Here is an 11,388-nt window from a genome sequence, read left to right as displayed (position 1 = left end):
TTGACAAATAGACAAGTGTTGAGGGAATTTTGGATCATTGTGAATTCTCTCTAAATTGCATCTTTCTCCATGTAACGGTATCTCTGCTTATCACCCATTATGTCATATTGACTTCAACTTTGTCTCCCTTTCAAGGAATAGAATACAAATGGTAGAAGTCATGCTTAGGCTATACAAAGTCCTGGTTAAACCATACCTGTTTTGGACACCACACCTAAAAGGAGAATATACTGACTTGAGGGAATGCAGCAATTGTTTACTAGCATACCTGGGCTCTAAGGGTTAAATTACAAGTGATTACAGAAATTAGGGTCACATTCCCTGAAATTTAGATGGTTAAATGGGTCTCTTTCTGGATGGAAAGTTGTAACTATTGGGGTGTCACAGGGTTTGGTCCTTGGGCCCCAGCTATTTACAATCTATATTAATGACTTGGATTCAGGGATAGAAGGTACTATAGCTAAATTTTCAGATGACACCAAAATAGGTGGGAAAGTAAGTTGCAATGAAGAAATAAGAAATTTATAAATGGATATGAACAGGTTAGGTGAATGGACCAAAGTTTGGCAGATGGAGTTTAGAGTCGATAAGTGTGAGGTTGTCCATTTTTGTCAGAAGAATAAAAAGGTGACTTATTATTTAAATGGAGAGAAACTTCAGAATGCTTCAGTGCAGAGGGATCTGGATGTCCTCATGCATGAATTGCTGAAAGCTAGTTTGCAGGTGCAGCAGGTAATAAGGAAGGCAAATGGAATTTTGGCATTTGTTGCTAAAGGAAGAGAGAGTATAAAAATAGGGAATGTTGTTGCAACTGTACAAGGCATTGGTGAGACCGCACCTGGAGTACTGTGCAGAGTTTTGGTCCCCTTACTTGAGGAAGGACGTAGTTGCATTGGAGGCGGTTCAGAGGAGGTTCACTTGATTGATTCCAGAGATGTTGGGCTTGTCTTGAGGAGAGACTGAGCAGTTTAGGCCTATACTCACTAAAATTTAGAAGGATGAGAGGAGATCTAATTGAGGTACATAAGATGCTAAAGGGAATAGACAAAGTAGACGTGTAGCGGATGTTTCCTCTTGTGGGGCATTCTAGAACAAAAGGCCATAGTTTTAGGCTAAGGGGTGGTAGATTTAAATCAGAGATGAGGAGGAATTATTTTTCTCAAAGGGTCGTGAATCTGTGGAATTCACTACCTCAGAGTGCAGTGGATGCTGGGACGCTGAATAAATTTGAGATAGACAGATTTTTAATTAATAACGGGTTGAAAAGTTATGGGGAGAGGGCAGGAAATTGGAGTTGAGGCTGAAATTAGATCAGTCATGATCGTATTGAATGGCAGGGCAGGCTCGAGGGGCTGAATTGCCTACTCCTCTCCTAGTTCTTATGTTCTTTAAGGGGTGAGTTGATCAAAGTTTAAGATAGTAAAGAAGAATAGATAGGGAGTATAAGACTAGGGACAGTGTCTAAAAATTAGAAGACGATCTTTCAGGACCAAAATTAGGAAACACTTCTTCACGCAAGAAGTGGTGAACGGTCATTCGCAAATAGCAATTGATGCTATAACAATTGTTAATTTTAATCTGAGATTATTATTGAGTCAAAGGTATTAAAGAATATGGGGTATGTCCATCCTGCTCTTCTGTGCACCTCCCAAACTAGTGAACATAGCTTAAGCTAAGCACCAGTAATTGGAGCAGACCTTCCAAGTGCATTATATTGTCATGCTTCAGTATATCATGAACTTCTCAGACAATACTTCAAAATTTTGAACAAAAGAAACTGTTCAAATGGCTGCTGCAAGCCATGTGACTTTAGGCAGTATCAACTCCAGCCAGTCCTGCGACTCATTAAATATGGACATTCACAGCCATCTGGTAAATTCACACAGCCCTTACTATTCCAGCTGACTGTTTCACCATGGACAAAGACACATCAAAACTCAATGTGTGTTAGACGAATGTGAATAGGTCAGCATCGCCCTCCCATTTTACTATGGTAGCGGAAATTTCAAAGTGTCAAATGACAACACAGGATGTTTATTGATCTGACCAGCCACCTTGGAAAAGGACTTTGGACTTGTAACAGGTCACATGGGTGAGACAATCATGTTTGTTGCTTTTAAAACAGCAAGAATCAGCTCTGCAGAGACAGAGACACCATCAGGAAGCCATCAAACCAGCCAAGCCAAGGTAACAAACAGTGGGAGACAGACTCTCCCCAACATGTTCCAACTTGAGCTGAGAACCATTCTCCTGGAAATTCAACTACAAGAGTACAGCTCACTAAGAAAGTTTTGCTTACAAAGGCCTTTTCTTCAATGAAAAGCATCAACTCATCTAAGAAACCACAGGCCTGCCATGTAAGAGAGTCTGAGACAATTATACATAGTAATCATATTTTTTCCCTTCCTCTGTATTTAACCTTTGAGAGTATGATGGTGCATGCAAGTCAATTGAGCGTGATGTCGTGTTTTTAAATCTCTGAGACAAATGTAGTATAATAAATGACCTTCATTATAAAACTCTAAAAAGCCTTGCTGTTAAGAGTTGTTGAAGTTGGGACGATCACTCTGAAGGTAAGAAAATACACATACCTCACATTGATCATGGACAATAAGAAAACATAAATTTTGCTGTGACAAATTGGATGCTGCAGTTGGGGTAAAAATCCATTGTAAACAAGCTAAATCTGACTTTAAAGGAATTGGAAGTAGAAGGGAAAAGTTACATGCCAAAAGGGATTACTGCAGTAAGCTTCATGAGTGCTAACAACACAAAATAAAATAGCTACTTTCAATGTGAAAATTTGGAAAAAAAATTAGCATCCCTAAACATGGAACAGCTAAAGGTCAGAGCTGAGCAGTTAGAACTCAATATACGCCATAAAGCATGGAGACCCGATGTACTAAAGATGCTGTCCAAGCATTTGGCTTCATTCCAGATTCAGAACAGAACTTGAAAATAGACTAGGTTACCTTAGCCAAAATTCACCTAGAAGAGAGGCGGCTAGAATTTGTTTCATGCAAGGGAAACAGAGAGTGAAAGGGAATTCCAGGAGAGAAACCCAAGGGAGGGATGAATATGCTTTCCAGCTCGAAAAGCTTGAAAAGGAATTACAAGCTCAGAAAGATTGGGAACTAAGACAGATTGCAGCAGAGAGAGAGAACCTGATTTCCCAGTGGTAATTTAAATACTGTTCACCCAGAGAGAAATTTTAATTTCTTAAAGTATTCCTGATTTTTCCCAAAGTTTGAAGGGGAGGATGTGGAAACTTTCATATGAACATACGAATTAGGAGCGGGAGTAGACCATTGGCCCCTTGAGCCTGCTCCACTGTTCAATGAGATCATGGCTGATCTGAAGGTAACCTCAACTCCACATTCCCACCTACTCCTGATAACTTTTCAACCCTCTTGCTCATCAAGGATCTGTCTTAAAATATTCAAAGACTCTGCTTTCACTGCCTTTCCTTACAGCTTTTGTAGCTTTGAAAAGTTTGCCAGAGCTTGGGAGCTATAAACCTGCAAGGGAGTCAGAGATTAGGTGTACAGGCCATGACACTGCAATTGAAAAGTTTGAGATATTGATCAAGTGCATTATACATGTCAGGGCTACTGGTGGTTATATGAAGGAAACACATATTTGTACATATACTGGAGAGCCCAGCCACAAGGCGGCTCTTGGGAAATGTAATATTTCACGTTAGAGGCAGAGATGGGCTTCTATGTACATATATTTTGTTTACAGTGAAGGCAGCACATTGTGCCTCCACAAAAATGAGAATCAGTTCAGAGGTCTCGCCGGTAACATTTGTTGAGGGGGGAAATAAGCCTTTGGAGGAATGTTTATGGGCAAGCTTGTGATTTATTTCATAATTACTGGTTTGTAAACATATATCCCAAATTGTAGGCGAGGAACCCTCATAGATGGCCTTAAAGTGCGGATTGTTTTTGCAATTGGTTTAGACGCAACAATCAACCAATTAGAATCGGCAATACAGAGATGGTTCCAGTATCTGATTGATTGAAGAAACAGTAGTCTCTGAGCATTACTCTGGGGCGTGATTGATTATGAGGATTACCTCCGTAAATCTAATTAGTTGAAGAGATTCCTCATTACAACAGACTAGTCTTTTTTTTAAAAAAGATTGATAGTATATGCAAGCATTTTTGGTTTAACCAAATAAACTAAAGCTTCATTTGATAAAGTTGACAAATGTTACAAAATCCAACAGGTTTTCCAGGAAAGCATTAAACTAGTTTTTGCAATAATGAAGATCACTGTAGTAGTCTTGAATTGGTGGAATCGGCGTCGAACAGGTCACTATGTATATTTAAATAGCAATTAGCAGTAAAGAAACATGTTTGCCCGACTTTTATCAAGCTGCAAACCTCGCACTGGATCCGGTTTCATAAAAAAAAGGGCAAAAACCAGACACCATTAGTTGATCCAGACTTTTACGTATTACGTGACCTTTATCTTTGTAAAGCACAACTTGGAAAGTCTATCGTAATCTCCCAAATAGCTACGTGACGTTCTCGGTAACTATTTCCAAACTGTCACGCAAACTTTAAGATGTGTCTGAATATGCTCACACAGACATCAGTAAGGCGTCCCAAAGTAAACATCAATGGAAAACTCGATTCTGAGAGAACAATCACATGCTACAAATAAACAGCACTTAGTAAACATTTTCAGGACAAAATAACCAATTCATCGCTTTACAATGTAATTTACATATGGAAAGCTGTAACCCATGCATATAAATAATTGCAGTTTAAAAAACGCACTTGCTAATAAAAACAAGCTGTCTAGAAAGTTATCAGAAGAAAGGTTACCTTTTAAACCGTTCTGTTGACGAAAGGGAAGATTTCTACCCCCAAAATGACTCTAATCCCAACACGATCTTCTGAACAAGGAAACTGTCTCCAGATTTATTTTGATCAGCTGTTTGCGTAATCGACGATTTTCAAATAGCCTCGCTGACTCCGCCTGTCAAATCCCATTCCCATCTCCAGGCCAATAAGACAGCGTCAGCTTCTCCCATTCCCTCCTCCAGCCCACCGTGTTCAGTTTGACCAGTGCAGCTGCTCCATGTGAAACACTGCTTTGCATTTTTGGATTTGGCTCAGATAGTGTTGCGTAAAGGCAACTACATGGGACCTTTTAGTGTTTAAAAACTTTAATAAAAATCAGATGTAAAATAATTACCGACTTGGCCTTCCTGGTTTCATTGAGAAAATGTACCGTCCCTTTAAGAGATGTATTCCACTTGTCCTGTCCATTCGCGAAGTATGTTTTAAATAATTAATATTTGAATTGGATCAATAAGGGTGACACTGAGTTTAATCATGAGTTGGAGAAGGATTAGGGTTTCCTAAATCTAGCAGGTCCAATCTCTTAGTGCTTCAGCAGACAGGCCGAAAGAATCCGAACTGATCACGAAATAAATCCACCAGTATACCAACCGAGAAGTTCAGATTAACGTTGTGAGTAACTGAGTCGTGTAGGAATCGGCCAAAATTAGGATAAAACAAACTACTTAACGCAACTGAGCAAAATGTGGGAGGGAAAATAAGTGTCAAGATAGCAAGAGATGAGAAGTGGTGTGGGATACATGGAAATATGGAAGCATACCTCAAAAAAATCAAATGCATGTAAAATAGTTCAGGAAAGAAACTATAGACAATTTGCTTGTGATATTGTTTTCCCACCACCAGCTGCTTTCCCTATGCCGTAACACTTGTTTGGCCACATCTTGCTGCACAATTGCCTGGCGCCCCAGCACTCCTACCATGTGAAATATTTGTGTCTTGTATTTTGTGCTGGAAGATTTTGGTAACAATCTCTTTAGCCTTTACATGTGACGGGAATGCCAGGTTATCTTCACCTATCAATGATGTCCTTGATGTACCCACTGTTCACACAGCATTTTATTTGTTGCTCACAATTCAACCTCCTCTATAAGGGGAAGGTTAAAGCCAGGTTGTATGACTATTTTACTGAAAATCTCTTTTTTTAAAAAAAAAGTGTCCAAACACAGAATAGTGACAATGATAGTGATAACGTGCTATTTAACTTCCTTTACCGTTTTATCAGTTTGCTGAATAATCTCAAACAAAATAGGAGTATAGAACTGTGGCAGTATGTTTCCCAATCAAATCAAGCTTCTTTCTTTCCTCTAAAAATATTTTTGATACCTTTGGTAAAATTAGTGAAATGATTTGGAACTTAAGGAAATTAATTGAATCTACCAGTCATAATAATAGTGAAACTTCATTTCCAACGCCTTATGTCCACAGCATACTTTACAACACGAGGGAAGTTTACGCCCAGCAAATGTTGAACTGGTAGCTTAAACTGAACCTGAACTCACCTCATTAGTGTGGAGATCTTCATTGTGAACGGAAAGCCTTTTTATGCACAGAATCATGATGCCACATAGGAGGAGGCCATCAGGCTCATCACACTGGTTCCAGCTTTTTCCCCATAGCCCTGCAAATTTTTCCACTTCAAGTATTTATCAAATTCCCTTTTGTTTAATGTAGATAAAGTTTGAGATTCAAGACAATCGCTGAGAGAATAAAGCCATTAGATTCCACCGGCTTTGAACAAACAACAATAAACTTTCAGAGATCAAGCCTCTGACTTTCTTCCAAGCCATTCCAACTCAGACTGCCTCAGTGACTACACACCTCCCATGGCTTTATTCTTGTCTCTCGAGACTCCATTCCCCTGGATTTCCGAGTCTCCACTCCTGCCTCTATTTACTGGTGCAATTTCAGCTCTTTAATAGCTGGCTAGCTTCACTGGGCTGGCACTGCCCCATGATTTCACCAAGCTCCAATCTCCTCAGCTACACCAAGCTATAAATGGATCCCAGGGCTTCTTCTAAACCCTAACCCTTCCCAGCATGGAACCAGTGATTTTCTGCCACCTTCCCAGCTCCCCAGGACTTCTCCTGAGCCCTAACCACACAAAGCCAGTTAACAGCAATACTTTTGATGCCTGGAGCCTAACAGAAACACCTTTTTGGTTTGGCCTTTTTCCCTGCTTACAGAGCACTCACTCCCCCAGCAAACACACTGTTATGACTGATGCAGTTGGTGAAGCTGAGTGATTTAAAAATCCTAGAGGGAAACTTTAAACAACTGTCATAACCTATAATTTTAAGTGTTATGTTTGAGATGCGACTCTGAATTCAGGAATCAGACCACCAGTCCTCGAGGTTTTACATTAAACTAAATGAAACATTTTATTAATTTACACAGGTTAAAAATATATATACACATGGCTACAAATTACTACTATCATTACTTTTAACAAATTCCCAAACTAATCTCCATTAAGGCAACAGCAACCCATTGACTTAACCAGACACCGGGGAAAGCATTTTCACCATACAAATTCAAAATCAGGTTCCTTTCACTTGGTTCCTGTGGAGCCAGTTGGAGGCTTGCAGCTGCCTTTTGATCTCTCATTGCCTCTGCTCTGCACATCTGAAAGCTGAAGTTACTCGTACCACCACTGGTTGAATTCAAATTCTCATTGTCTCACCAGCCTCTTTGAACTTCACCTTTTAACAATGAAACCCCTTTCATAATACCAATTTTATTAGTAATATAAACATATTCCTTGGTAGCTGCTAGGCAGGCATCAGTTTTCACCCTACTTCTTGAATGCTCTATTCAAAAAAATGCAAATGCACGCTATCTCCCTTACATATCAAAACTAATACATATCAAAGCACTCAGACTGGCTGGCTTTAATCCAATTAAGACATACCCACAGACTAAACCTCTATTTTAAAAGAAAAATATTTCCCCAAAATGTTATATACATTAATAGCTTCATGACACACACAGATAAATTGAAACCCTAGAACTTTAAGCTCCACCCAGCTCCATGATGATATAGCATTCCAGGGCTCACTGAATGTTTTTAAATTAATTGTAGCTTTAACTCCCAAAACAGGGCAACTCTCTGGGCAACATTCCTTTGCAAGCAGTGTAAACACCTTGTCTCCAATTCTCCTGCTGTTTAATGATCTTGCCTTCCTATCTGCTAACCCCTTAAGTTAACATGCCAATGTGTCTTCAAGCTGCTTTAGTTGTATTTTTCCCATTTTCTACAATTAAACTTTAAACTTCCCAGTACTAAAATTTATCTCTAAAATATTACAATGGAATCATGAACTAGGTATTTATTAAAAATTGAAATCTATGATCCTGGTATCATTCTAGTAAATCTCCTCTGCACCCTCTCTAAACCATTGACATCCTACCCAAGTCATAGTGGCCAGAATTGGATATAATATTCCGGCTGGGGCCTAACCAGTACTTTGTAAAGGTTTAGCATAACTTCCTTGTTTTTGTACTCTATATCTCTTTATAAAAAACCAAGAATCTTTAGGCTTTTTAGTAGCTTTCGCAACTTGTCCTGTCGCCTTCAAAGACTTGTACATGTATACACTCAGGTCTCTCTCTTCCATCATGCACTTTAAAATTGTTCCATTCGTTTATATACCCCTCCTCATTCTTCCTACTAAGTGAACTACTGCACACTTCTCTGCATTATCTGCAAAATATCTGTCCATTTCAGCAGTATATCTATATCGTCCTGAAGTCTGTTATTATCCTCCTCACTGTTTAATAGATTTCCTGAATACTTATAGCTAAGAATATTAAGTGCTGAGTGCTCTACTTATTTGAGCCAGGTTTCTGTTATTGCCATTATATCACAGTCCCATGTGGCTACTTGTGCCTGCTGCTCACCAATTTTATTTACCATACTCCATGTATTTATTCACATGGACTCTAATCCCATATTAAACTGCCTTGCATTTCCCTGTGTCTGATCCCTCCTATTTCTGAACTATTCTTTATTCTAATGGTATTTGTCTTTTCCAGTTTTCTGCACTCATTGTATCTCCTCTGTCGTACTTCATCCTGGTGCTGCACTCACTGTCAAATTAGCTTAAACCCTCCTTCACAGCGCTAATAAACTTTCCTGCGAGGACATTGATCCCAGCCCAGTTGAGCAACACACCAATCTTGTATAAGTTCCTCCTGCCTCAGATTCCTCCAGGAATCTGAGGTCCTCCCTCTTGCATCTATTCTCCAGTCATACATTAACCTATCTTATTGCTGTTATATTCACTAACACATGGCACGGGGAGTAACCAGAGATTATTCCTTTGAGGTCCTGTTCTTTAATTTCCTCCCTAGCTCTTGAAACTTTACCTGTAGGATCTCAATTCTTTTCCTACATATGCCATTGGTTCCAACGTGGACCACAATTCCTGGCTGCTTCCCTTCCCCTTGGAAAATATTCTTCACCCATTTAGTCCATTTACCCTGGCACCAGGGAGGCAACACACAATGTATGACTCACACTGGTGGATGCAGAGATGCCTGCCTAAACCCCTGACTATTAAACATAGGAAATGGGAGCAGGAGTAGACCATTTGACCCCTCGAGCCTGCTCTGCCATTCAAGTCGACCATGGCTGATCTTCTACCTCAATGCCATTTTCCTGTATTATCCCCATATCCCTTGATATCTTTAATATGTAGAAATCTATCAATCTCTATCTTAAATATACTCGATGACCGAGCCTCTACAGCCCTCTGAGGTCGAGAATTCCAAAGATTCAGCACCTACCAAATGAAGAAACTCTTCCTCATCTCAGTACTAAATGGCCTACCTCTCATTCTGAGACAGTGTCCCCTGGTTCTAGACACCCCAGCCAGGAGAAACATCTTTCCTGCATCTACTCTGTCGAGCCCTGTAAGAATTTTGTAGGCTTCAATGAGATCACCTTTCATTCTTCTAAACGCTAGAGAAAATAGGCTCAGCCTCCTCAATCTCTCCTTATAGGACAATCCCAGGAATCAGTCTGGTGAATCTTCATTGTACTTCCTCAGTGGTTCCCTAGCTAAGGAGACCAAAACTCCAGATGTGATCTCATCAAGGCTCTATACAAATGTAGCAAGACTTCTTTACTCCTGTACTCAAATCCTCTTGCAGTAAAGGCCAACATACCAATTGCCTTCCTAATTGCTTGATGTACCTTGCTGTTAGCTTTCAGTGACTTATGAACAAGGACACCCAGGTCCCTTTGGACATCAACACTTCTCAATCTCTCACCATTTAAAAATATACTCTGCATTACTGTTTTTTCTACCAAAGTGGATAGCTTCACACTTTTCCACATTATATTCCATCTGCCCTGTTCTTGCCCATTCACTTAGCCTGTCTAAATGCCCTTGAAGCCTCTTTGCATCCTCCTCAACTCACACTCCCATCTAGATTTGTGTCATCAGCAAGCTTGGAAATATTACATTTGGTCCCTACATCCAAATCAGTCATATAGTTTGTGAATAGCTGGGGCCCAAGCACTGATCCTTGTGGAGCCCCACTAGTCACAACCTGCGAACCTGAGAATGACCTGTTTACTCCTACTTTGTTTTCTGCCCATTTATCAATTCTCAATCCATGCCAGTATATTACCCCCAAAACCATGTGCTCGAGTTTTGCTTAATCACCTCCTGTGTTGGACCTTATTGAAAGTCTTCTGAAAATCCAAATATGCTACATCCACTGGTTCCCCCTTATCTATTCTGCTAGTTACATCCTCAAAAAACTAACAGGTTTGACAAACATGATTTCCCTTTCACAAAGCCTGCCATTATTTTCTAAGTGTCCAGTAGCCACATCCTTTATAATAGATTCTAGCATGTTTCATGCTACTGATCTCTGGCTAACAGGTCTATAGGTTCTTCATTTTCTCTCTCCCTCATTTTTAAATAGTGGGGTTACATTTGCTACCTTTTAATCTGCAGGCACCAGTCCAGAATCTATAGAATCTTGAAAGATGACGACCAATACATCCACCATCTCTATGCCAACTTTTCCAACACTCTGGGATGTACATCATTGGGTCCAGGGGAATTATCAACTTTCACTCCCATTAGTTTCTCTAGTATTTCTTTTTCTCCTAACACTAATTTCTTTCAGTTCGTCATTCCCGTTAGTCGCTTGGTTTTCTAGTATTTCTGGGAAGTTTATTAAAACTTCCTCTGTGAAGACAGATGCAAAATATTTGTTTATTTTCTCTCGTTTATTTTCTCTGTCATTTCCTTATTCCCCATTATAAATTCTCCTGTCTCTGCCTGTAATGGGCCTACATTTGTCTTTCCTGATCCTGTCTTTTTTACATACCTATTTTACAGTCCGTTTTTATGTTTCCTGCTAGTTTACTTTCTTATTCTATTTTCTCTTTCTTTATCAGTTTCTTAGTCCCCCCTTTTCTGGAGTCTAAAATGCTTCAAATCCTCAGGTTTACCACTTCTTTGGCATCTTTATAAGCCTCTTCTTTTGATCTAACACA

At 39.6% G+C, this 11,388-nt stretch overlaps 1 protein-coding gene across 1 annotated transcript in view; it reads left to right on the top strand.

The window, feature by feature from the left end:
• LOC144682072 (protein C19orf12 homolog) overlaps positions 1-11,388 on the top strand; it is a 140,392-nt gene that overhangs the window by 79,601 nt on the left and 49,403 nt on the right. The window lies entirely within an intron of this gene.

Source organism: Cetorhinus maximus, chromosome 6 (genome assembly GCF_964194155.1).
Source record: "Cetorhinus maximus chromosome 6, sCetMax3.hap1.1, whole genome shotgun sequence".
NCBI lineage: Eukaryota > Metazoa > Chordata > Chondrichthyes > Lamniformes > Cetorhinidae > Cetorhinus > Cetorhinus maximus.
Note: the sequence above shows the minus strand (reverse complement) of the source record. Positions and strands in the feature narration are given on the sequence as shown.